Below are 24,476 nucleotides of genomic sequence, written 5' to 3' on the forward strand. Positions count from 1 at the left end.
CTTTCTTGTAGGCCTGCTTTGTTTCATTGGTGTTGAATAGTTTCTCATTATTGACCATTTTAAGTGCATCTTCTTTACTGTCCTTGATATATTCTGCAAGGCCTCTTTTCTCCTTCTCTACTGTTTGATGGACTTGCAGCATTCCTCCTCCACCTGAGCTGCGAGGGAGGTATATCCTATCTACATCACTGCGGGGGTGCAGAGCATGATTGATGGTCATGATTTTCCTGGTCTTACGATCTAGCGTCTCTAGCTCTGCCTGGGTCCAGTCTATTATTCCTGCAGTGTATCTGATAACAGGTATAGCCCAGGTGTTTATGGCATGTATGGTGTTCCTGCCATTGAGTTTGGACTTTCCCCGCCATTTGAGTTTGGATTATTAATTATATTATTATTTATTATTATTATTATTATTATTATTATTATTATTATTATTATTATTATTTATTACTTTATTTGTTAGCTGCCCATAACAAATTTTTCTCTGGGCAGCTCATAACACAAGATTACAATAAAAACACATAACACATTAAATCATAACTTACAAAAAGGGACAAAATACAATACAAAGGATTTTAAAAACTGTTTTAAAAATTAGTTAAAAATAAAATCAGAACGGAAAATCAAAATTTAAAAGGCCTGGGTGAACAAACAGGTCTTCTCCGTTCATTATGTTCAAAACACTTCTTGGTTTGTAAGAAGGGGTGAACTTCTATTTTTAGAATCACAATCTAATGTTTTAATTTAAACTATACTAACCAATGTTAGCCAAAAATTAGTTCGGACTCAGAAATTAATATACATTATTGGAAGATTGTGTATTGTTAGTAGGAGACGTTCTTGGGGAATGGGGTGTTGGATGTGTTAGATGGGTAAGTGTTGACATTTTACCTCACTGGGTAAAAACAGAGAGTAGGTAGCTGTGGTAAGGGCATCAATGCCCATTATAATAATGGTGAGTGGTGATCAATTGAAGAGGGATGTAATGACTGTAAGTTCCGCTAACAGGTTAATTGTTGGTGGGAGGGCTATGTTTATTAGGGTAATTAATAATCACCAGGTGGTTATTAGTGGTAGGATTAGTTGGAGGCCTTGGGTTAATAGGAGAGTTCGGCTGTGGGTTGGCTCATAATTGGTGTTGGCTAAATAAAAAAGTACTGAAGATATTAATCCATGGGCAACTGTTAAGGCAATTGCTCCGAAGATTCTTCATGGAGTTTGAATATTTGAGGCCAAAAGTACTAGTCCTATATGGCCTACAGATGAATATGCGGTTAGTGTTTTTTTGGCATAGACATGTGGCACTGGTTATGTCACCCTGTGGCAAGAACTGTGAAAGAGTAGCAGAGGGTGCGGCGGTGGGTGGGGGGAGGTTTCAAGTGAATCAAATAATACTGTAGCCCCCAAGCTTTAATATAATGGCAGCAAGATCTATAGAGCCAACAACTAGGACTTCTACAAAGGCCTTTGGCAGTTAAAGATGTAGGCCATCACAGTTAGGGTGTTTCCCCCTGCAGAAAAACAGCACGGTGACTTTGGGTGCCTAGCAGGAGTGAGTGAGTAACACCTCCAGGGCGAGAAGACTGAAGATTGCCATTTCTTTTCATTGACACCTCTCTCTCTCTCTCTCTCTCTCTCACACACACACACACACACACACACATAGACTCACACAGACACACACAAACCTGGCTGAGGAGCAGGCGCAGGGGATGAGTCACTTTACACTCTCACATGAATCCCTCCTATCAGGTAGTTGTGGGTACATGCTGTTCTACCACACTTTTTTGTGGGGGGGGGGGCAGATGTGGTCTAAACTTCAAGCACCACCACACTTTTATGGCTTCCCCCATTTGTGGTATTTTAGGGCTATTAACACCGCAATCACAAACATGCTCTGGCCTACTACTACCAGCCATTGATCTGCCTATGAAGAGTGTTGGCTAGCTCACATTCATAATTGCAATCCCAGACTCATTATAATATACATAATTGTGTCATACCACAAGGCAATTAACAACTAAGACCTGATTCTATGGACCCCACAAGCAAATTAAGCACAAGTGTTCAGCCAGAGCAATTTGTTCTGTTCTGAGGTTTAAACTTAAAACAATTTGTTCTGTCCTGAGGCTAGTCCTGTAATCTGACTTAAAGTCACAAATTAGAAAGGAACATACAAATGACTTTTAGTATCAAAATGCCACTCAATAAAACGCAAACTGCTAAATGAAGATGGTCAGAATAGTTGTCCTAAATATGCAAGGTCAGGATACAGGTGCCAATACTTCACTGAATGTCACAAAACATATTGTCCATATACTGTTGTCTTTTGACAGACCTTTAAAAGATATTTATAATTCACTTTATATGGAGGTATGATTTTAATATAACGTACACCTGCATGAAGTTCAGCAATTATTATTATTATTATTTTACCAATGGGGGGGGGGAAGTCCTGTAAATTGCTGAGTCACTTTAAAACAGCAACACTCCTGTTGCTATGGAATCAATGATTGGGTTTGTTTATGGCATGTTTTTAACCTACTGCATTGTAATTAATTCAAGTTGGTGAAATTAAATAGTTGAGATGACCTGATACCCGGTGGTCTTAATCAACACAGGATGAAGACAAGGGACCACACCTTAGAAAAATCCATTAATCAAAACAAATTACAGCATATGAATAACATCAAAGAAAGCCTGTGTGCACTGAAATAATAACACAGGAGCACGAACATAGCAACAATGACATAGTAGGCAGCAATGGTTGTAAGCAGCAGCAAGCAATAAAGGTAAGCCTGGCAAGATTATGATTTTTGTTTCCCCGACACAGGATGCTGGTCTGAAGACACTGAATTGACACTGTCACAAAGACAGGTCAGAGCATGTGCAAAAGTGAAGACTCGGAGCCCAGCTGAAATGACGGCTGCTTATTTCTTCAAAGCAGGGGGTGATCTTTTATTGTCCTGCAGCACAGGTAGTGCCACAGGTGGCAGAAGCCCAGAGAGGCTTTTGACAAACCTTGACAGGAGCAAGAGGGCCTGTGCATAGCATACAGACAGACCTACAGTGGTATCACTCCACTGCCAACACTGCTGTATATTCTCCAGTTCAATAGGCTACAAGGCACAAGAGGCTGTAGGCATCCACTAGTGTAAAATGACATAAAATGACACACTCTCTCTTTATGTTTTAATAACATAAAATGACTTGGCTTAAAAAGTATACTTTTCTATAAGATTGGCCAACAGTGATTTAAAGCCTTCCCCCCAGTGAACGCAATTCCTATTGATACTCGAAGATGCAACAGCAAATTCCTTTAGATGTTAGCAAAATAAGAAAATACCATTTGGGTTTGAGTGAAAAGTAATGGGAGCAGAGGAGGCAAGTATACCACAGCACAGAGAGGGCTAGGTATTATTTTGTTGTCAACCGCCCAGAGATGTAAGTTTTGGGCGGTATAAAAATATGTTAAATAAAAATAATAAATAAATAACAGCCTTTTCAGTCTTCTGGTCATATGGATACATCATTTTCTCTTAAATATTTTAAATTGATTTTAAATGAACATAAGAACAGCCCTGCTGAATCAGGCCCAAGGCCCATCTAGTCCAGCATTCTGTTTCGCAGTGGCCCACCAGATGCTGCTGGAAGCCACAGGCAGGAGAAGGCATGCCCTCTCTCCTGCTGTTACTCCCCTGCAACTGGTACTAAGAGGCATCCTGCCTTTGAGGCTGGAGGTGGCCTATAGCCCTCACATAGTAGTCGTTGATAGACCTCTCCTCCATGAAGTTATCCGAACTCTTCTTAAAGCCATCCAGGTTGTTGGCTGTCACCACATCTTGTGGCAGGAAATTCCACAAGTTGATTATGCGTTGTGTGAAAAAGTACTTCCGTTTGTTGGTCCTAGATTTCCTGGCAATCAATTTCATGTTTCTGAATTGGTTCTGACAATGTTCAGAAACAATGGTTCTGAATTGTTTTAAATTTGTTTTTATATTGTTTTAAGCAGTTTGTTTTAAATGGTATTTGTTTTTGTTTTTAACTTGTTGTGCACTGCCCAGAGCCGTTGGATGGGGCGGTATAAAAATGTAATACATACATACATAGGGAGGAAGTGGCAGACCTCAGGGCAGTAGCACTGCTTGCTAGATTCAGAAATACTACATTATTATCATGCTGCTTTAGATTATTTACAGTTTATTATTAGAGTAAATAGGCTAGCATTTATTTAACAAAAACACATATCCAAGACACATATTTCTTCCTTCCTCTCTAAATGAAGTATAACCAACAGAACCAAGGTCCATCAGCCACAAAAAGGAAATTCATTTATGCTCTTAGAATTGCTATGCAATGTCTGCACATGCACAGAATAGGTAGACCTTAATCTGGCTGGTATACAGAGCACAAACTTTTGTCAGAATCTACCTGGTATGCTTGAGTCAAGGTGAGGTTCCCCCCATACAATGCCAGGTATTGAGTCTGCTGCTAGTGCCAATATCCCCCACTAACTATGTGGAGACACTGAATGCAATGTGCCTGCACATTTTGAAACCCAGTGGCAGACTGCACATGCAGGCGTCTCTCCTGTCTCTCCTCCCTCTGTCACATGACAGTATGTCCCTGAGGGTCATGCAGCCCTCGGGCACATATTTTCATGTTAAATAGTGCTTCTATTTAACATGCATGCAGCATGACTCTGGATTATTAAATGCTGAGGAGGTGCTTTGCACGCATTGCCCCCACACTGTAAATGGGGATGTCAGCCACTATCAACTACTTTTGATTTCTTAAGCTATATTTAAAATATTACATTCTCACCACTGAACTCATTGCCACAAAAAACAATCTGTTGAATTCATAAGAATAAATCAGAGTTATCTCTTTCTCATACAAAGCTTTTAAACTGTTCCATGTGATCACATTGACTACATACTTTCAAATTCAAGTAAGCATTGCCTGCTTTCCTTTCAACTTTCCATACGCTCTCCAAAAGAAAGGATCAAGACCTAAAAAAGCATTAGGAGAATACTGAAGAAGAAGAAAACCAAGAAGTTTTTAAAAGAAGAGAGAATCACTGGGACGTTTTCCTCCAGGAGTTGTTCTAGCAAGCAGGAACTTGAAACATGCAATAGTTTTATTGGAAATGGACATAAGTGAATTAAGTTTTTCCTCTGAACTTAGAGGAAAAACTTAATTCACTTATGCCCCTATTTCCCCACCCATATTGCCAGATATTATCAGGGAGAGACACAGATTTGGCAAAACTATCAAGTTTTGATGAACTATTCAAGCTCATTCACTAAGCTCTGCTAGTTCTGGCATTAAAAAATGCCAGAACAACAGAATACCATACATTTCAAAGCACTTTATGTTAGCATAGGGCAATGAGGGAAGATTTCTATAAAGCTACATTTGCACTTCAAGGTACTGATGCTGTCAGAAAACCACAAAAAGCCAACACTGTAACCTCTCAGTGGATATTAGCCTAACCAATGGAAGACACACAGATTAATCTAAATTTTCTTACCTGAAGCTAGAATCAGACATTTGCAACAATATTTTGTTAGATCAGGTGAGAGGTACAGTTCCACACGCTAAGCATTTGAGAAGGTCTTCATTTTACTGAACTCCCCTCCACAAACTTAATAACCAATATCTTCAATCCCCAAAACATATCTTTTCTCCCTTCAAAAGTCTATCCCCTGCAAAAAAATATATTAAGTGAGGAATTGCTCCTCAAGGCTTTCCTCTGTCTGCACCCCTGGATCAGGTTCAGCAGTAAAAGAAAAAAAATGCATGTATGTATAAGAGTACATGTGCAACTAGTTTAAACCAGTTGGTGCAATCCAGATAAGGTCAAGTTACACCTAAGGATTCATTCATACATGTGGGCCAAATCTGTGTTTGCCACACATGGTAACTGTCCGTTTCTGTAACAAGTACCCAAACAACTTCTAGAACTTTGAATAAAAGGCACTGCCCCCCACCCCCAACTTGCTGCAGACTGTTTACTCAATAAACACCAAGCTCAGCTCACCCCCTTCAGGTAGGCACCCTGGGCAACTGCCTGGCTCACCACCCCTAGAGCCAGCCCTGCCCATGTACAGGACGGAGCCAGTAACCATCTCCATAACCACAGCTTCTGCAATCTTAGAAATAACTGCTCTGGAATCTATTCATACATGGAAGAAAGCACTTGCAGGCAGCTCACAGTCCTGTAAAGAAGTGGAACTTTAGCACAAAGTTAAACATTTCAATTGATTTTACAAGATTTAGGCAAGCTAATCATTTTTGTAAATGGTACCAAGAGCTGACATTTCACTTCTGAATATTTTAATGCATTTATATCAAATGTATGATCTGATAAATCTGGCTCAAATAATGTTATTGATATCACTCCACTCCACACATACAGCATCTGCCTCTGCAGATGACACTGTGTACATGGAAAGAGTGTGGTGTCATTAAGGAACATATCGGCACAGGGGTGGAGCTTGCTGGTGTGCTCTGTTTACAGAATGGCTGAACAGGGCTTTACGTTCATAATGCCTTTTTGTCATATGTATCTGACCTTCATTTACTGAAAATATCCACTGACATATCTAAAATATGACAATAAAAATGCCTCTTTTTGTTGAAGACAGTTCCTTACAGGTATAAACAGTACACACATACACACTATCTTTAAAATACAGCAAATGTGCAAGGTTAAAAAAAAGGCATTGTAAAGGGATATTATTACTTAACTTTACTTGTTAATGTAGCTTTACTTGATAATACTCCATATGATGAATTCTACTTGAGAGCACATGACTGACTGTCCTTGCTCCAAAGATTGTGAATTCACAATCAATCTATCCATCTGCATGTACAGGGGTGTGTGTGAACAAGCTTTCATTTCACATCTATGAAAATATACTTTTCAAAAGCTGTGTTAAAGCTCAGTGACATAGGGCTAAACAGGAGTATGTAAGTGTGTCCCTTTAATCTCAAGTTATAACTCCTTGTCAGGAATGCAGATGCTGGTGACATTTCCTCTCACTTGGGACTGTGCGCTCCAATGATTCAATGAGGCTACAAAAGTGCAACAGCCCTTGATGTCAGTTACATGGTTTTACATACCTACCCTGTCAGTGGTTCTCCGCTTCCCTGGGAATTTATTCAGATGTAAGCGTATTCAGGCCATAACAATGTCTTCTACCTGCCACACAGCTGGAAATAAGCTCATCTATTGCGAATCTATTCACTAGTGTTTGCTTGTATTCCACATGAGTTTATATATAAAGTCTGAGGCAGATTTATCCTAGATTTCCCAGCTCTTATCTTTTTGTTGAAACAGAATCTTGAATCTTCTTCCCACACCCCAATAATGCAACATTCATGGCTGATCAAGAAACCATACAATGCTGCCTAAGCTGATTGTGTTTATGGTTTCTTTCTAATTATGTACTAAAGAAATATTAGTTGTGCTCAAAGGCTTGCATGTGCCCATGGGATTTCTGACTTTTTTTATCTGAACAGCAGACCATCACATCCTTTCACAGAATGCTTTTGAAACTTCCTTCAGCATTTGCCATGTGGCACTGGGGACTAATGTTTGAGACATTCAAGTCCACATATAATCTGTATATATTTCTAACTGTTTTCTGTGCTGTGAAAAAAATATCAGTCCTATGGGTGACAACATTTGCACCCTATTTGCACACAAGGTTAAAACGATTTTTAATAGCCTAATTCACATCAAGGTACTTTGTATTTATGAGGGCTTTAAAAATAAATATTAAGCAATCTTATGAAATAAAACTGGCTTCAACACCGCCTCCCCCACACCTTATAACTTATTGGGGTTGAACTCAAATGCTATAAGCCAGCGTGGTGTAGTGGTTAGAGTGCTGGACTAGAACCGGGGAGACCCAAGTTCAAATCCCTATTCAGCCAAATATGTGCTGGGTGACTCTGGGCCAGTCACTTCTCTCTCAGCTCTAACCTACTTCACAGGGTTGTTGTGAGGACTTGGAGAAACTTAAGTATGTAGTACACCGCTTTGGGCTCCTTGGAGGAAGAGTGGGATATAAAATGTAAAATAAAATAAAATATATATATAATGTTATTTTACTGCCCAACATTTTGGATTTATTTTTAAAAACCCAAAATTAATATTTAGTGTACAACCCATCCTTGGTACAGTACAGTCATTCTTGGGACAACATAACTTATGTAAAAATTTGCCCTTTTTTGGAAGTAATTTTAATTTTACACTCTATAAATGTGTGTAAAATCCTCTCGTGTCAGTAACTGCTTTGCAATCAAAGGGAATGCTCAGGTGTGTGATATATGTGGGATCATGGCCCAAAGGTAATCTCTGGAGTTGCCGACCCATGTGCTTGCTCCGAGGCCTACACACCCAAAGGATCCCACCCCCTTAATGTAAATTTCAACGGACATGGCTAAACAAGTCTGCTTACTTCCCAGGAGCATAACAGACTAATGAGAATGCCTGGAAACTATGTACCAGGTGTGGCTTGCCTACAGCAGTATGCCACCCTGATTCTTGCTACTTTGAACTATTTCAAACCTATCCATATTATAGCTATATACTGTTCACAAGGCAGCAGATTTTTTTTTTTAACAAAGCCAGTGAAAGGACACAAAAATGAGCATCAAATGGGAGTATTAGCTTGAGTGGTGAATGCTTTGTCAATACATTTGCAAGAATGTTTCTACAGTTCAATGGCGGTCTGTGTTTCTAGAAGACTGGTTACTCTAATATTTTGCAGAGTTCTAGCTGAGAGTAAACAGAAGTAGGAATTTAGGATCTATCCACACACCTTTTATATACAGAACCCAAAGCTGCAACAATGCACCAAGTTCCCATAAAACACAAGCACACCTGCTTCACCCAGTACCAGACTCTTTCTAGTCAACATGACTGGGATGATTGAAAGAACCTGTCCAGGCTAGACTGTCTGCATGGCTGGTTTCCCCAGGGCTGATGCATCAAGGAGGCAGGGAAAACTTCCATAGCATGGAATGGCTGGCACCATCTTGGAGGCTTCCCTGATATCATTAAAATTGTTCTGTGGGGTACGGCAAGAAAGAAAGAAAGAAAGAAAGAAAGAAAGAAAGAAAGAAAGAAAGAAAGAAAGAAAGAAAGAAAGAAAGACATTTCCACCATATTGTTCACTGAATATTACAGAAGAATATAGGAAGCTGCCTTCTACTCAGTCAAACCATTGGTCCATCTAGCTCAGTGTTGCCTATACTAGCGGTGACCTTCTAAGCTTTCAGGCAGAAACCTTTCCCAGCCCTGCCTGGAGATGCCAGGGACTAAACCTGAGACCTTCTCCATGCAAAACAGATGTTCTACCACTGAGCTATGGCCCCATTTTTTATGAAAAAAATAAATAACATTTTCAAAATAATAGACAACAGGGGCCAGTCAATGAAACTGATTCGCAGCAGGTTTAGGCTAAACAAAAGGAAGTATTTCTTCATGCAATGCAAAGTTCATGCATGAAATTCACCACTACATGACAGGTACTAGTGTAAAAGTGTTAAGACAGCAGACACTTCATTGTAGGTAGGTCTATCAATGGTAATGATAGTTTAAAACTGAACTAACATTTTCACAGGCAGTATACAGGGAAACCTTGCTATTCGTAGATTCACCATCCACATTTCCGCGTATCCACGGGTGTCTAATTAACACCCAATTTTATTATCTGTGGATACTAAAGGGTTAAAACCCATGTATCTGCAGTCCCTAGAGAGCCGGAAGTGACTACAAGCTCACTTCCTGCTGCCATTTTGTAGGCATTTCTAAGCATCATGTAAGCAGGAGCTATTTTGTGGATCATTTCTGTTTTTAAAACAGATTTTCCCATGGTAGTTCATGGCATTGTGGGGCATGTTGCTGCTGGTGGGGGGGCATTGCTGGGCACAAGGAGGGCACAAGGAGACCCCACAGAGCAAGATACAGGTGGGGGGGGGGTTTTGCCCATTTTTAACCTCTTTTAAAAAATGTTCTTTGCCCTTTTTATTCAACCCAGGAACCTAGCCCCTCTTCCCCCATAGGCATAATGCCTTGTTACTCGTGGTTTCGTTATTCGCTGTAGTAGGTAAGCAATGGAACCTCTGTGAGTAATGAGCTTTGCCTGTACCTTTAATTACCACACGTTTGGGACATAGGAACATAGGGAACTGCCATATACGGAGTCAGACCATGGGTCCATCTAGCTCGGTATTGTCTACACAGACTGGCAGTGGCTTTTCCAGGGTTGCAGACAGGAACCTCTCTCAGCCAAATCTTGGAGATGCCAGAGAGGGAACTTGGAACCTAGATGCTCTTCCCAGAGTGGCCTCATCCCCTAAGGGGAGTATCTTAAAGTGCTCACACATCAAGTCTCCCATTCATATGCAACCAGGGCGGACCCTGCTTAGTTAAGGGGACAAGTCATGCTTGCTACCACAAGAGCAGCTCTCCTCCCCAACTGGGGAAGGTCATTCATACCATGCTCTGTTTGTGAACTGCCAAGTGGGATCTGTTTGGCCACTGTGGGAGGCCTAATGCTGCACTGGATGGACATTTCATCTGATCTATCAAGATAATCCTTATGACACAGATTTCTTCAAAACAAACAGAAGAAATATTGGAGCCTTTACAAGTTACATCAGATGTCGAATTCCTAATTGAAGCAGTGCTCAACATTTTAAAGTACCAAATTCGTCTCCAAGAAGGGCTCTTTAATGATGTTAGCATACTGGACAATATTTAGCAGACTGTCAATCAGGTAAAAACCAAATGAGGTTAAATAAGGAGAAAGGGTTTCATTTTTTTAAATGACCAAAGCGAGTGTAGAATGCCACACTTTTGATCTCCTCCTTAGGTCAGACATGAAAATTCTTCTGGGGGAAAAGCACAACAACAGTTATTTCAAGATGAACAATATGTTGCTATGGAGCATGCTACTGAAGAGAATAAGCTAATGGCCTCTCTACTTAATGTGATTAGAGCTATTATTGACATAATGCCAGGAAGATGCAAAACCATTAGCATTACACTACAGCTCACTACAGCCTCTGCTCAGATCTACCATTTGATCCACAATTTTAATTTTCCTCCATCCTGTTCAGAATGGCATTTTGCAAAATGCGTAATTAAAAGATGCTGTTATTCTCTCTACTTCACAAATTAAAAACACAGCAAACATTTGTAGATCTAATTCTCTATAAATTAATAAATCAAACATTAGACATTAATCCTAGTTCCTCTGCGCACTTCAGGCAAAATATTGGGCATACAAAATAAGAGTGCATAATGCTAAAGGGAACATGGTAAGAACATGGGGAGATTCCTGCTGGATCAAACCAAAGGTCTATTCCCCCAGTGGCCAACCAGATGCCTCTGGGAAATCCACTAGCAGGGCATGAAGACAACACCACCAACCCCTTCTGTTTGACTCCCCCAAACCGGCATTTATTCAGAGGCATGCCACCTTTAGACAGGGAGATTACAATTTAACTATCATGACTAATAGTCGCTGACAGAACCATCCAGCATGAAGCTGTTTAATCCCATTTTAAGGACATCTAAGTCAGTAGCTGCCACTACATCCTGAGGGAACAAATTCCATAAACTAAGTACATATCATGTGAAGAAGTACTAAAATGCTTTTCTCATAAGGAAGGTTTTCTACTCTCTTGACCATCTTGGTTACTCTTTTCTGCACCTTTTCCAGCTCTACAGTATCCATTTTAAGACAGAGCAATCTGAACAGTGCAAAGTATTCCCATTGTGACCACAATGTAGAGTCCTATAAAGGCATTATGATACCAGCTGTTTTATTTTCAATTCCTCTCTTCATTATCCCTAGCGTAGAATTTGCCTTTTTCACTGCTGATGCACTCTAAAGCTGTAGTCTTATGCACACTTTTCTGGGACTAAGCTCCACTGAGAACAGTGGGACTCACTTCTGAACAAACACACTTGGAATTCAGCTACTTGGTTGTGCTCCATTGAGCATCATGGTCTAAGTAAACATGTGTAGGATCAGGATTGTTTGTCTATTTACTTATTTATTTATTGAATTTATAAAATGCCTAATAAAACCTAATAAAAATAACCAACAATTAGAACAGAGAAAAACAATTAAAACCATTAAAACAATTAAAATAATATATAGAGGTCATGCACAAGACCAAGTGAGCTGGTGGGGAAGGTGCAGGGGAGAGGAAAGTTCAAATTTATCTTCCCCGCAGATGACCGGTCATATTCCGTGTGAAGTGCAGCTTGCACAGATCTCTGTAGGTTGGGACTCATTGTCCCAGCCTCCTGGAATCCCACAATACACTGCGTGACAAGTGTGGTGCATTGGGGAATTCCTCCAGGAGTCAGACTCTCTAGGCGCCCAACTCTGTGTATGCTCCAGCTGTGTGCAGTCTGAGCATACACATGACCCTGGAGCCGGGGTTAAGGGCATACTTACATTCTTAACACTGCTAAAGGCCAGGCTTAAAAGTAGGTTAGGCGAGGTGGCAGCACCTGGATCAGCCTCGATTCCGGCACTCCACATGAGCAGCCTAACCCAGATTGGGCTGTCCTAGCCTGGGTTAGGCTGCTCATGAAAATAGCCTTATAGAAAATTTTAACTAAAAGCTGGAAGAAACAGGCCTGTTTCTCACCTTCATACCAACACTTTCTTTCTTGCCCGGAAACATATTGGTAGCCCGTGAAGTTTGTTTAGAATAGGAATAATCTATTATATTAATTCTCTTAGCTGGTGTGTGTCCTCCTGGATTTGGTGGCAGAACTCTCGCGAGAGTTCCTAGCATTGGGTGAGAGTTGGGGGAAAGAAAAAATGGCGGCCGCTGGGAGGCGGCGGCGGGACAACCTGGCCTGGTTAGGCCATCCTGGGTAAGTTGGGGGGAGGCGGCAGTGGGGGGGGAAGGAGGAGGAGGAGGCGGCAGCAGCAGCAAGGCCCGGCCTGTCCGCAGGAGGCAGTGGTGTGACGGCTGTCCTGGCCGTCCCAGGTAAGGGGAAGGCGGCAGCAAAGCCTGGTCTGCCAGCGGGAGGCAGTGGGGGGATGGCTGGGACAGCCGTCCCAGGTAAGGGGGAGGCGGCAGCAGAAGCAGCAAAGCCCGGCCTGCCCACGGGAGGCATTGGTGGGATGGCCGTCCCGGCAGTACTAGGCAAAGGGGAGGTGGCGACAGTGGCAGCGAAGCCCGGCCTGGCCGTCGGGGGCAGGAGGTGGCATGCCAGGCCGGTGAAAATGGTGGGGAAGCAGCGGAGGGACTACAAAGGGGGTGAGTGGGGAAAAAGAGAGAGTGCAGGATAGGGCAGGAGGGAGGGGGGGCAAGAGAGAGTGGGGCTGGAGGGAGAGGGAGGGGGAGGGGGCAGGAGGGAGGGGAGGGGGCAAGAGAGTGGGGCAGGAGTGAGGGGGGAACAGCCAGCCCCAAATAGAGTACAGATGCTCTGTGCGGGTAGGCTAGTAAGGAATCTTTAGGTTGCCCCAGAGACCAACTTGGCTGCCACATTCTGCACCAATTATAGTTTCCAGACGACATACAAAGGCAGCCAAACATAGAGTGCATTGCAAGAGTCAAGCCTGGAGGTTACCAATATATGCAACACTGCTTAAAGGTCATTTTTCTTGAATGCAGATGCAAATGCAGTGTGTGTGTGTGTGTGTGTGTGTGTGTGTGTGTGTGTGTGTGGATTTTTGCCCCAATCTGCAGCACTTTCTATAAATTGGACCCACTTGCCCACAATTTCCTGTGGAATATATTCTATGTATGGGTTAGATACTGGAAGATTGAAACCATTCCTTTTATTTTTGAATGGTTAAGAGAAAATGTGGACACTGCTGAAATGAAAAAGCTGACTGCAATTATACAGAGACCATAAATCATTTACAGCCTTTACTTTTTATTAGCTTGCTTGGTCAGATCACACAACAGAGACCAGTGTTGGTTGGCTAGGATTACCTTCATCATTTGAGCTTGGATTTGACAAGGAAGTACAGCAAGAGGAATTCAGACCTTCATCAAATATATCATGCGTTGCTCAGACTTCATCTCAAAGTAAGGCTCCATCATATATGTGACAGAGAAGCTCCATGTATATTTGGAAGACCTCTTTTCATAGCAAAGAATGGGAACCCCAATATAAATTGAGCTTTGGATTACGCTCTTCACAGAGCGCTAAGGAGCTTATTGCTTATCTGTACACAGGCATGATGCCCTTTCAGGATGCCAGAGGGGCAGGAATCATACCTTTGACTGTTTCAAATAAAATCTTACTTCTCTAGGAGTTATGGACTGAAGGGCTCCCTTCATTAAAATATATTTAATATATTTAATAACTAGTATGTCTGGGAGAAGTCTAGGCTAAGACCCTCTCTTCCCTTTATATGCTTGCTTTACATGGCAAAATGTTTTTGATGTGAAGGAACAATCAAACATACAGCTTCCTCCACTTCCATTCTGGAGCAATACAGTCCCAAGACATCAGGATCTTATGGTTTTTATGGACATGTTGATTGAACCTTGGAGAGATCTTCATTTTCAAAATGCTTTTACACTTTTAAAGTTCTTAAAAGCACTTTCTGTCATAAAGGATACAAACTAATACTGAATAGCATCACAAATGTGAAAAATGCAGCATCTTGTTAGAAAACCTGACAGAAAATACAATGTTAGAAATGTTAGAAAACTTGACAGAAAATACAACATATAACAATAATGAATTAAAAGTGAATATGCCCAGCATATTTAAGATAGCAATCCCTGATATCATTACACTCCATTTTCTTACTGGCATTATTATTAATGTGCTAGAACAGGGTTTCTTAACCTTGGGCCCCCAGATGTGTTGGACTACAACTCCAGACATGGCCTTTGTGGCTGGGGATTCTGGAAGTTGTAGTCCAACAACATCTGGGGGCCCAAGGTTAAGAAACCCTGTGCTAGAACCTCAGTATTCATGAGGGTTCTGTTCTCTGCTACTACCGTGGATACAGAAAACATGAACACTGAGTCATTGGGGCTATGGAAATTCGGGGGTTAAGTGACCATAGGTTGTAAAAATGTCTGGAAAACATGGTAAAAGCCCCAGAAAGGTGGGAGGAGTGGCCTACCATGCTTCGTGTGTCCCCAGCAACCTAGCAATGCTCACCAAGATTAAAAACTTGGCCATAAATCGTGGGGTCCCCCCCAGTATTTTTTTCTTCTCAAAATGAGCCATAAAATGGCTCCCGATCTCAAAATGGCGGTCGGAAAAGGGCTTTGAGGTCAGTTCCAGCCACCCCCAACTCATGGATACATGGATTTAACCCTTTTAAAACCTTTTTTCATGCATACCAAGGTTGGGTGTCCATTACCCAACCATGGATATACAAAACCGTGGATAGTGAGTCCGTAATTAATAAGGCTCTCCTGTACCTCTTCTGCCAAATGTATTATATGAAATCAATTAAAGAAACTTAAAAGAGTCAACACATCCTAGGTTCCCAAGTGTGCCCATTCATCCATTCAGTGTGGCTAACAAACATCCACAAAAAGTAAACCACTGAAGAAAGCTAGATTGAGTTTAAGGTTAATTTGATCAAGTTCAAATTCTGATATGCAGGTTAAAATAATACGAACTCAACATCTGTCAGAAATGAATTTCTCTTATTCTCCTAGTATTGTCTTTACTCTAATGTTCTTTCTATATCTGTGTTATTTCTTGAGATAACAACGTTTTGCATTTATATATCACTTTTCTTCAGAGCTTAAAACATTCCATGTACATTAACTTACAACCATCTTCATGGTATTATCTTCATGTTGTTGCAGGAGCTGTGAGAGATACTGGCTTGTCTATAGCCACCCAAATGACTTCATAACTAAGGGAAATTTAAACTGGAAACTCTGCAGATCACAAGCCTAGCTACTGCACTATATTATTTACTGGAGAAATATATTTAAAAATAATTTCTATATTTAAAAAAAAGTTTTTTGTTTAATCTTGTAATTCTCTCATCTATAGTTCTTCCTAAAAGGGGGACACCACATCTACAGAAACACCTACAGCACACCCAAAAATGATGAAAAGTGAAGGACAATACTTGTATTCAGATTTGCCAACTACACAGCAGAGGGAGAAGGCTGCCTTTGGATGTCATGGGAAACCTGAGGCAAACTCACCTCAGGTTATCACCATGATGTCTGAACAGTCAGAGCTGCGGTTCTGGGACCCAACCATGGCTCTGATTTCCACTCCCAGCCTATGAGTGAACTCTTGGTTGTAAGTAAGGCCCACTTACCAAACGGAGGGTCTGGAGGCTGAAACATGTCATCTGGTTAGGGCAACTCGCCCAAACTGGAGTTAAGAGAGGAAGCTCCTGCCACTGCTCAAAATATAGGCTGGCATAGCTTTCCTTCCCGGGTCCTAGGACGCTTGTGCAGCCAGTTTCTGCCCCCTTGCAGGCTCTGAGACTGCAGCTCTGGCTAATCTGCGAGCACGTCGGGGGATGGACAAGAGAGCCGTGGGTTCATTGAACTTGCGGTTCTTAACAACATCTGAAGGAGGCCTAAGTGTCTGATCACAAAGATTACACCCATGCTCTTTTCAATATTCTTATAAGGGCCTACCAGCCTTCAGACCATGGGAGAAGCCACAACTCAGAGGCAGAGCTTTGGTAGAGTAGGCATAAGGTTCCAGGTTCTGTACGCAGCATTTCCAATTAAAAGATTCACAGTTCGCAGGGCTGGGAAGGGTCTCTGCCCGAAGATCTTGAGAATCACTGTCAGTCAAGGTAGACAATTGGGTTATGACGATCACTCAGTACAAGGCAGCTTCATATTCTCTTTTAAAACCCTGAAAGGGTCAAAAGGCTGTTTCATCCAAGGTCTAACCATGCCATAAGCATCCCTTTCAACAAATTGAAGCAATCAGGGTCTCAATATTGCCTATGATGTCAATAATCTTCTAGGGTTTCAGATAAGAGTCTTCCCCAGATCCACACGGAGATCCCAGAGATTGATCTTGGAATCTCCTACATGCAAAGTATGTGTCCTATCATGGAATTATGGCCCCTCCCCAAACATTAAGGCTAGGGAAATGCAATTGGGCAATTAATGTTTCATGTGTACACAACAGGTGATTTTCCCTGCAGATGGCAGCAAATCTTCCACATGTACAATCATTACAGATAAAAATGTACATGCCATCTTCCTGAAAATTGCTATAGGGAACTGCCTTGTATCATGTGAAGCAATCCGAAGAACAAACTAGTCATATTATACATGTTGAAAAAGGACATGCTGATAAAAGATAAAAAGTGGAGGCCTCTACTATAGAATAGATTGACAAATGTGGCTATTGTTGACATCGGCTCACATATCCAGCAGTTTAATGCTGGTGTTTCCCAGATGTCTGCGCTGCTGCAGGCTCCTAATAAAGCATCAGCAGTATTGTGCAAGTGTGCAAATACTTAAACTAGTACACCTGCACTCTGGAAGTGGTACTTACATTATTTCCAAAGTATGTACTTGAGCTTCATGAGAAGCTCTCAGTAGTGTGGGCAGCTGGGAACTGCCTACGTAACACTGCAGAACATGTGGACCATCATTAGTATTTTTCATATAGAGAAAAGGACTTCAAACGAATTTATCCTACAAAAGAAGATGGGTCTGACAACATGAGATTCAGAGGCAGCAATATTTTATTTTAGTCTCCTTTTAAATGGCAGGTTATTTAACTGCAGAGTGTATTCTTCAGCGAAATTCTTCCTTACACACAAATTGTTCAGCCTAAGAACATCTTTTAGTGAATATTATGAGATTAAAGGGATGTTCAATGTAGATAGATCATTTAATGTACAGATGCTTATTAACAAGGAAGTGCAAGATATAAATTAAGTACTTGAAGGGCTGCAAACTGCACTGACATACTGTGCATGGTTGTGTCTGATTAAAATGAAATAAATGCGCTCAGTATTCCAACACATTAATGTCTTGCACTGAGGAGAGCAAAGGCACCACTAGCATAATGTCAGTGACAGCAGAGGTACTGGAAAATACAAACATGCCACACTATAATAGAAAAGTTATTAATGCGTTCATACTCATTCATTAATTAACCCTTCCTAAAGTGGCTCAGGGCAGTTTACATTAACATAAAAAAAACACAATAACCAGATTAAAATTAAAACTAGATATCATTAAAAGCCATGCTAAAAAGATGGGTCTTTAAGGCTCTCCTGAAGGAAGATAATCCTCTCATATCCACGGGGAGAACGTTTCACAACCTAGAGGTGACAACTGAGAAAGCCTGATTCCAGGTCACCAACAGATGAACCAGTCGCACCCGAAGACGGACCCCTCCTGATGATCTTAATAAGTGGTGGGGATCTTACCTGACCTAAGCCATTCAGGGCTTTAAAGGTAATAACCAGCAATTTGAACTTTCCTAAAAACTTATCAGCAGCCTGTGCAACTGTTTAAGAACAGGCATAATGTGTTCTCTCCAGGATACCGCAGAGACCAATCTGGCTGCTGCATTTTGAACTAACTGAAGTTTCCAAACTACATACAGGTGGACCTTGATATTTGTGGGGGTTCCGTGGCTATACCGTGGATATGGAAACCTCAAACATCCAAGTATTGATCCCTATAGGATTGTGAGGGTTAGGTTCCTGGTCAGCCATTTTTGGCCAAAAAACAGCCGATTTCCGCGGGTGGGGGGGACTCCTTACTAGTGTCTGCTGCTCCCTCCTTTGCACTGTGCCCTAAACCGGCTGAAAAATGGTCAGTTTTCATGGGGGGTAGCTTATTACCTTGCTCTGCTGCTCTCCCCGAGTCATGCTGTTCCCTCAGCTAAAAATTACATGGGTTTTTTTTGAACGGGACTCATTTTGTAGCTCTGGTTCCTAAAATGGCAGCGGAAAATGACCTCCACAGTCATTTCCAGCCACCCTGACCCACATGTACGCGAGGTCGATGTGTCCCATCCCCCCTGCGCATGCTGAGTTCAAGTGTCATTTTCCCGACCACAGATACATGAAATCGCGGATAACGAACCCGGGGATAAGGAAGTCCACCTATACAAAGGCAGCCCTACATAGAGCGCATTGCAGTAGTCCCAATCTGGAGGTTACCAGCTCGTGTACCACTATTTGCAGGCCGTTCTCCTCGAGGAATGGGTGGAGTTGTTGAATCAATTGCAGCTGGTAAAAACTTCTCCTGGCCACAGCCTCAATCTGAGCACCAGGGTGAAAACCAAGGTCCAAGAGCACTCCCAAGCTTCGAACCTGTTCTTTCTCGGAGAGTAATCTCATCAGAATAGAGTTCTATCCTGTCTTGCAGATTATAAACTCCCCCACACTCCACAATAAACAACTCCATCTTGCTTGGATTCAGCTTGAGTTTATTATCCCTCATCCAGCCCATTACTACACGTAGGCAAGAATTTAAGGGGATAATACCATTTCCTGATATTGATGACAAGGAGAAATAGATTTCGGTGTCATCAGCATATTGATAACACCCAGCACCAAATCCCCTGATGACCTCACCCAGCGGTTTCATGTAGCACTGGTGACAGAATGGAGCCCTGAGGGACTCCATATAGTAGCTTCTGTTTTGAAGAGCAACTGTCACTAAGTTCCACTATCTGAAATCTACCCAAGACATAGGAGAGGAACCACTGTAAAGCAGTGTCTCCTTATTCCCAAATCCCTCAGGCACTCTAGAAGGATACCATGGCAGATAGTATCTAAAACCACTGAGAGATCCAGAAGAACCAGCAGTCACACTCCCCCTGTCAGTTCCCTGGTGAAGGTCATCCATCAGGCTGACCAAGGCCATCTCAATCCCACAGCCCACCCTAAAACCAATTTGAAATGGGTCTAGATAATCAGTTTCCTTCAAGACCACTTGGAGCTATCAGCCACCATCCTCTTAATCATCTGACCCAGCCATGGGAGGTTGGAGACTGGACTGTAGTTATCTCGAGTGGATAACTCTGGGGATCCAGAGTGGGCTTCTTACGAAGGGGTCCAACCACCACCTCCTTCAAATAAGGTGGCATCCTACCCTCTCTCAGTGAGGTTTTAATGCTATCAGCTAGGTCAGCTCCAACAGCCTCCTTGCTAGATGAAATCAGTCATGTTTGGCAAGGATTCAAAGAACCTTGCCAAAGCAGTTTGTCCACATCCTCAGGAGTCACAATCTAATCTTGCAAGAGGGATTTCTGGACACCTCCCTAACTAGCCCTACAAAAATATTGCAGTCCAGATCAGCCCAAATATGAGGGATTTTATCTGCAAAGAGCTAATTGAATACGTCACAGTGAGACGTCATTTCCAGAAACAGATTTGAAACAGAAGGCACTTAAGTTAAACCCCTGACAATCCAGAATAGCTTTGCTGGATGAGAACTTGCAGGCGCAATACACACAGAATAAAAGGGATTATACACAAATTCAAGATGTCCTCCTCCATTTGCACTCCAGACATCTACCTTGCCGCTTCAGCTCCCATAGTTCTTCTGTATACCTTGGAGCTAATATGAAGCAGGTTGGAGAGGACTCTTAGGAGTGATTGTGTCTACTACCCTGGTAAGTTCGCTCTTCTAGGTATCCACCAGGGCATAGACAGTATCACCAGTATAACCAACTCCAAAACCCTCCAAGGTCCTTTGTAATCCTACTGGATTCAATAGCCTTCTTGGGCAGACTACTGGGCAAGAGCTAGCGTGGTATAGTGGTTAGAATGCCAGACTAGGACCGGGGAGACCTGAGTTCAAATCCCCATTCAGCCATAATACTTGCTGGGTGACTCTGGGCCAGTCACTTCTCTCTCAGCCTAACCTACTTCACGGGGTTGTTGTGAGGAGAAACTTAAGTATGTAGTACACTGCTCTGGGCTCCTTGGAGGAAGAGTGGGATATAAATGTTAATCATAATCATAATCTATATATTTAATTCTCTAAGGCAGCATGCGTGCTCAGGATTTGGCGGCAGAATTCTCGCGACACGTGAGAGTTCTGCCGCCGAAGGGTGAGAGTTGCGGGCAAGAAAAAATGGCAGCAGGCGGAAGCAGCAGGTTGCAAAACAGCCTGAAGAGGCGGGCTCGGCTGGCCGCCGGGAGGACAAGGAGTAAGGACCGCCGGGTAAGGACAAGGAGGAGGCGGCGGCCCAGCCTGGCCTGGCTTCTGGGAGTGGGAGGCGGCGGCAGGATGGCCAGAGGACGTGCCAGAAAGATGGGTGAGTGGGAAACAGGCAACAGCATGAAGCCCCAGCTCTCGTTGGAGGCCAGGGTGGGAGGGAAATGGACGGTGGGACTTCACCGCCCAGGAGGAAGTTCCCTGTTTGCCACCTGCTGAGGTAAGATGCACAGTGCGGGGGGGGGGGGAGAGGAACGGAGGGGAGGGAGGACAAGAGAGGGGGAGCAGGAGGGATGGGGCAGGGGGAGGGAGGGCAAGAGAGTGTGGGGCAGGAGGGGGAAGGGGCATGAGAGAGGGGAGCAGGAGGGAAGGGGAGAGGGGCAGGAGGGAGGGGGGAAAGGGCGGGAAGGGAGCCAGGGGGCAAAAGAGAGGGGAGCAGGAGGGAGGGGGTGGGGGGAGGGAGGGCAAGAGTGTGGGGCAGGAGGGGGAGGGGGCAAGAGAGTGTGAGGCAGGAGGGTAGGGGAGGGTGCATAAGAGAGGGGGCAGAAGGGAGGGCAGGAGAGAATGGGGCAGGAGGGAAGAGGAGAGAGGGCAAAAGATAATGGAGGGGGAGGGAGGGCAAGAGTGTGGGGCAGGAAGGAGGGCAAGAAAGTGTGGGGCAGGAGGGAAGGGAGGGGGCAGGGGGCAGGAGGGCAAGAGAGTGCGGGGCAGAGAGAGTGGAGCAGGAAGGAGGGGAAGGAAGGGCAAGAGAAAATGGGGCAGGAGGGAACAGCTGGCCCCAAAGTGAGCACAGATGCTCTATGCGGGTAGGCTAGTAATAATAATAATAATATTCTAATAGGCCCACCGCCCCTGCAGGAGTCAGACGTGACTGTGAAACCAACCTTAAGCAGGAAATGGCCCATCTATTAAATGGGGAAACTACAGGAGACCCCACAGAACATCCCCCCCAATACAGGCAAAAGACCAAATCCAGCGTGTGAACAGCAACATGTGTAGGTCCTAGGACTAACTGGGATAGGCCTATAGTTGTCATGGCCGCTATGAACTCCTGAGCAGCACCAGACAAGCCAGTCCCAAAATGGACATTGAAATCACCCATCACCAAAAGTCTGGGCGACTCCACACCAACTCAGTGATTAGCTCGGTCAGTTCAGATAGGGAATCTGTTAGGCAGCAGGGTGGATGGTACACCAACAGAATCACCATTCTATACCAAGTCGCCAACCTAAGGTACACAGACTCAATGAAAGCAAATTAACTCACAGGGATCCTGGTAAGAGAGAAGTTATTCTTATGGACCACAGCAACTCCACCCCGCCACCACTTCCCCATACCTGCTCAGCAACAGAGTACCCTGGGGGAAGAAGTTGGGCCCACACAGGACCACTAGCCTCCCTCAGCCATGTCTCTGGTATACAAGACAGGTCGGCTTCTTCATCCATGATCAAGTCATGGATGATTTTTATCTTATTCTGAATTTGAGTTACAAAGGAGCATGGTTAGGTTCAGTCAGAATTATATGCCAAACCTTCCAGGTTGCTTGGTCACACTCCCTATACACTGTATACCACATTGCTCAGGTCACTTGGCCCACCACACATTCCCAGGCCTGTCCCTATTTTCACTGGTGAAATGTTGAAGGCTGGGAATGTACATAAACAGACAACATAAAACCATTTTCTTATTCCTTTTGCTATGTCAACTGCTTTTAGAACTTTTTTTTTTGCTGAAGAGTGGTTAAAATATAATAAAAATAAAAATAATAAAAACATTAACTATGCATTGCCCAGACAATATACATGTATTTTAAATTCAATATATTTTAAAGACATTCAGATCAAGGAGCACGATGGACACTGTTTTTGTATTGGGACACACCAAATAATGAAGTCACAGTTCCCACACGACTCGGGCCCTACTAACAGCCCTCTAACATTTGTCTAGTCCTTTTTAAAATCAATTTAAATGGTTCATTCATTCTGTGCAATGAGTTCTGCTGGTTCTTTAGGGGAATGTAGAAAAAAAAAATCTTACATTAATTTTGCACTTATTCTGTGTTCATTTTGTTGCATCTGATCCATATCCTTTCCTACACAGTTAAATGAACATTGCACTGAACAATGATTATCCTGCTCTATCACTGACCAATGGAAATGACCCCATATTTTTCTGCTTCTGTAAACTGCCTTATACACAGATGGTGTTTTTTCTCACATAAACAACATAAGGATTTAGCCATTCAAAAAATGGTGAAAATGAGTTTCAAGCAGATTTATATTAAATCATTTTGAGATTTTGATTTATATTAGTTTATATTAATATAAATACATGTATATTATGGAGGAGAGCTGGTTTAGTGTTAGCAAGCATGAATTGTCCCCTTTGCTAAGCAGGGTTAGATTTGAATGGAAGACTACCTGAGCACTGTAAAATATTACCCCTTAGGGGATGGGGCCACTCTGGGAAGAGCATCTGTACGCTTGCATGAAGAAAGTTCCAAGTTCCCTCCCTGGCATCTCCAAGATAGAGGAGGAGAACTGGTCTTGTGGTAGTAAGCATGAATTGTTGCCTCTGCAAAGCAAGGTCCACCCTGGTTTGCATTTGAATGGAAGACTACATGTGTGCACTGTAAGATGCTGCATCCTTTGGGGCCGCTCTGGGAAGCACCTCCATGCTTGCGTGCAGAAGGTTCCAGGTTCCCTCCCTGGCATCTCCAATACAGGGCTGAGAGAGACTCCTGCCTTCAAGCTTGGAGAAACTACTGCCAGTCTGTGTAGAGTAGACAATACTGAGCTAGATGGACCACTGGTCAGACTTGGTATTAGGCAGCTTCCTATGTGGGCTACATTTGTTGTTTCGGAGGTTCCTCCCACATTTCCTTGGTTAAAAATGAGCAAGCATAATTGAAACACAAATGAGTCGTGATTGCAATAGTCCCATTAACCCTATACGAAGTTTATGGGATTTGTTACTTCTGGTCTGATTTCAGCATTTTCAAACCAAGCTACAGAAAAGGTCGTATCAAAAGGAACAAGGTAAAATATTTACTGCTGGATGTTAAACTACATCTTTCAAGTTAAGGCTAATGTGCTTTCCAATACAGGAACATTACCAAGGGGGTCAACATTACAGCATTAAAATTTTAGACACAGAAACTCTGCGGAGCAAAGGAACACAAATAGAGTGATGGAGTCACTGAACCACAAACAGTAGTTTTTAAGTGAAAAGTCATGCAAAGGTACAAGGGCTTTGGGTCTCTGGTGTAACAGGTACATCTACGTCCGTCTATGAACTCACTCAAGTGCTATTAAAGCCTGATC

At 42.8% G+C, this 24,476-nt stretch overlaps 1 protein-coding gene and 1 long non-coding RNA gene across 7 annotated transcripts in view; one reads left to right on the forward strand and one right to left on the reverse strand.

The window, feature by feature from the left end:
- The window catches only part of BNC2 (basonuclin 2), a 584,547-nt gene that overhangs the window by 78,734 nt on the left and 481,337 nt on the right, over positions 1–24,476 (reverse strand). The gene's annotated exons all lie outside the window — the stretch shown is intronic.
- LOC128346092 (uncharacterized) lies at positions 1,574–15,953 on the forward strand. Its single transcript, XR_008316775.1, has 4 exons — positions 1,574–1,752; positions 2,622–2,792; positions 13,938–14,085; positions 15,841–15,953. It is a non-coding gene; the product is annotated as an uncharacterized LOC128346092 (long non-coding RNA).

Source organism: Hemicordylus capensis, chromosome 2 (genome assembly GCF_027244095.1).
Source record: "Hemicordylus capensis ecotype Gifberg chromosome 2, rHemCap1.1.pri, whole genome shotgun sequence".
NCBI lineage: Eukaryota > Metazoa > Chordata > Lepidosauria > Squamata > Cordylidae > Hemicordylus > Hemicordylus capensis.